A 4,303-nucleotide genomic window follows, 5' to 3' on the forward strand; every position below is an offset into this window, starting at 1 on the left:
AAAGCATATAAATAAATAAAAAATATTGTATATGGGGCATTCAAAAACAACTTCTCGTAAAAAATCTTTCCAAAAAATCCTGTATATATAACCTTCGCTGTGTTAAAAACACATTTTTTCTGACGGAATGGCTCTTTTATCAAATTTAGTGGTGAAAAATATTTAAACTATCCGATTATAAGCACGTTAGATTGTTAATTTTACAGTCTAATGTTTTATTCATTGAAAGCGTTTTCTTTTGAAGTTTTCTGTTCTTCAATCAATAAAACTCGCCTCTCTTTACACTTATGATCTTAATACATATTGTGTTTATTTGAAAACCAAAGAGTTACTTATATCTATTTTAGCACTGTTTTAAATTTTACTGAACGAAAAATTTTACACTTTCTAGGATTAGACAAAAGCTATAAAGATTTATATAATGTTTTCAATATGTTGCTAATCTTGATGTTTTCTAGATAATTAGGCTGCATTGCCATCAAAATGTGATTATTCAATGTTTTTCTGCATTTTTAAACTAAATTATTTGTGCTTCTGTGATAATAAATAAAACCTAAACGTTAAAAATCCAATAAATCCTCTTCAAGTCATTTTTATTTAAATTGCATATACTACTAAAATCGATAAATCTCTGATTTTTTACTTTGGTGGCTTTCAAAGAGATTCAAGGTACATAGTGTATTCATAGAGATCATATATCTCGAAATCGATTAATTTAGGGAATTTCAATTATCTGCAATCCTTCAACTGATGCATTTATTGTTTTCGATAATTTATAAAATTTATTAATTTTATTTTAATAATATAAAACATGATGTTTTTATTAATTTCACATTATTATTATGCTTTCAAACATTAATTTTGCTGTGATTTATGGTTTAATATCTTTTTATTGGGAAATGCGGACTGTTTTTAGATTAATCATTCAACAAAATGAATTGAAATGGTTAGGAAGAATTTTATCAAAATAAAAGCTTATCGAAAACACCCACTATCTTATTTTTTTCAACCCGTTTTATTCAAAAAATTGCGGAATTTTGTCTGTCCTGCTATTACTATTTTTTTCCGGGTGTATTTTGAGATAAATATAACAAATTTTTTTGTTTTTTTGTGGGACATATACATGCTATATTCCTTGTTTGGTGACCAATTCCGTTAAATAAACTGCTTGTGTTCTTTTTCGTATTGCTTAGGATGGTTTTCCCGCATCTGAATCCCATAAATATTGTAAAACTGCTTTTATAAGGTATATATAATTTATTTATTTGAACTTAGTTAATATATGCTGCAATATTTACGCCTTCTAACCTACGCTAATGCATTCGTAATATTGATGTGTAGTAAGAGTTTTGGTTTTTATTTTATTTCTTGAACACATTAAAGAAACTTCTTTTACCCTTCCTTAAAAAGAAATAGTCTATAACTTTATTTTTAATGTGTTATAGATATATTCTTGGTCTAAATTTTCCAATATTCGCTTTAATTTTTCATATAGAAATAGCATTTTTTTTATTATGTTAAGCTACAACCCTGTCACTAGAAAAAATTAGAAAACTTAATATGTGTGAAAAAAAAATGATTTGTTATAATTATATTATTAAAATACAATTTGGGTGCGTAAAACTGAATGCCAACAATTAAAATAAATTTATGGTCTATCAATTTCACAAAATAAACCGAAAATTCAAATAATTTTTTTCAAAAATAAAGCTTTTAATTACTAAAATCCGATTTATCTATTCAGGGATAATAATTCATCATTGTAAACTTGAAGAATTATTTCTGTCTCATCCGCATTTATATACTCATATTTGAGCCTATCGAATTCCAAAATATCGCTAAAATAAATTAAATAGATTCTATAAATTAACTTTTTAAGTTTTTTGTTCTCTTTCCATGTCTCCACCACTTTTTTATATTTCTTTCCTTTAGATTTAAGGAATACAAGCATTACTTTCAGAATATCCATGTCTTGTTCGTTTCCAATAGTCATAGCTAATCTAACAAATACGTCAAACTGATTTATATAGTGTTTTTCGAGAATATTGAATAGTTTTAGCCTTGAAAGATTGTTTTCTGTTTTTTCGAAAATATCCAGAATCACAAAATTCAATTCGAGTTGATCTTTTTGACAGATTTCAGTGGTAAAAACGATTTCCATTATTTTATCACGCTCTTCACTGTTATTAATTTTTGATAGAACGCGGACAAGTTCGATTACCATGTCGAATGACAAGCAAAAGCCTCTTTTAATTATATTAGGAAGAAAATCCAAATATTTTCGAGGGTCTAGGAAAAACATTTCGAAAAGTCTTTCGAGATATTCCTCTTTTATTTCTATTATACGAAGTACTTTTTCACCTATTGTATCAAGTTTTCCTCTTTTGAACAATATTGAGTATAGAAATTCATTTGTATTGTTGTCAATAAATTTAATATTATATTCTGCTGATTTAAGCTGCTTTTCTTTTTTTTCAACACCTTCTTTGGGTTGGTTATTTGCATTTATAAATTTATTTGCTGAATCATCATTAACTGTTGCAATCCATTCTTTTCTATTTATCAGATATTCGATAGTTGCTTCTAATATTTTATCGTCTTTAGTTTCTATATGCTGAACAATAGCTTCGTATGCTTGGTTGTCATAAGGTAAAAACTCTGTGACTAATATAATACCATCAATTATTGTTGATTCTTCCTTTATCATTTTTATGATTGTGTATTCCAACATCCCGTTCTCAATTTCTTTGATCATTCTCGATCTTACCGCATCATATAAGTGATTATTTAAAGGCTTCTTTGTGGCAGCCTGATTTATTTTCAAAAAATAGTCAAAGATATTTTTCGGTTCTATTCTCTGCAAAAAATAATAAACAATATTTGCACCCCCTTTTTTCGAAATTTCTTCAATGATTTTAAGGCACTTATCGATAAAAAATTCGAGTCCCTCGATTAGAATACCCGAATATGCGAAAAATGTTTTCATATTCATACGTTTAAAGAATGATAACCCCGTCATTAAGATGTTACCTACCATTTCAGGATCTCTATATTTATTAAGCACCATTATTATAATATTAAAATTGTCTATTGATTGAGTTTCTTGTTTGTCTTTTAATTTTTTCTGATTTTCGGAAATTATTTTTATAAAAATGGAACTTAATTTCGTGGAAACAGTTTTTTTTAGATGCAAATCGTTTTCATCTAGCTCATATGATTTGAGTGATTTCAAGTCTGTGAGTTTTTCAAGAATTGAATCTTTTTTAAATTTTTTAGGGGTATTTATTTGATATTGAGGTTCTCTTTTTAAAGGATTTGTGCATGTATTTTCTTGATTATTGTCATGATGTATGTTATTTTCTTCTTTTTTCTTGCTATTTTCTTCTAAACAAATTTCTTTTTTCAATAATACAGCTTCGAAAAGATGCGTTTCGGTGTTATTTATGTTTTTATTTTCTAAACAGGATGATATTTTTGCCTTAACATTTATTTTCGCGGTGTCTACGTTGATATTCTCTGTGTTTGAATTCTTTTCATGTCCGAAACTATTGTTTATTTTTTCTGAAATCCTTTTTCCATTTTCGACAAGAGTATTTAAGGTTTTTCGTTGCTGTTTTACCATAATTTGAAGATCGTCTTGCATTTCTTCGTTAATATTTCGCCCTTCATGTGACCTAGCGGTTTCTTTTGCCTCTAATTTAGGAGATAAAAGATTTTCAAAGTCGTTTTCATGACAAGGTCCAGTTTTATTTGAATTTTTTATTTGTAATTCTGTCTCTTCTTCATAAATATGAATATTATACATTTGACAAATATCGTTCTTCAGTGTTTTATTGATCAGCAAAGACGCATTATGTACAAATTTATCTATATTTTCTATGGTAATTTTAAGCTTGCAAATAACTTCTGGTCTCGTGAATATATAATCAATAAAAAAATTCATCATTTTTGCATCTGTTTGACTTTCTTTATAGATTCTTTCGAGGTTAAATACGATTTCCTTCATCTTGTATTTTTCTAATTCTTCAATCTTGGCGTATAAACCAAAAATAGGGCAATATTTATCACGCAATAAAGTGAAGATTTCGAGTCTTAGAGTAGGTTCATCCGTACAAATTTCCAAAATATCTTTAATATATGTTCTTAAACTGCTTTTGTTTTCTAAGTATTTTAAAAAAGAAGTATATTCTATTTCTCTGAATATTTTTTCATAGTTTTTATAACTTCTTATTTTTCTAGATTCTTCTTTTTTTACTTTTAAAAAATTTGCGACATCTTCATTTTTTACTTCACATAAATTGTC

This window comes from Rhyacophila brunnea, unplaced genomic scaffold (genome assembly GCF_057557595.1).
Source record: "Rhyacophila brunnea isolate RB1 unplaced genomic scaffold, BYU_Rbru_1.0 scaffold_51, whole genome shotgun sequence".
NCBI lineage: Eukaryota > Metazoa > Arthropoda > Insecta > Trichoptera > Rhyacophilidae > Rhyacophila > Rhyacophila brunnea.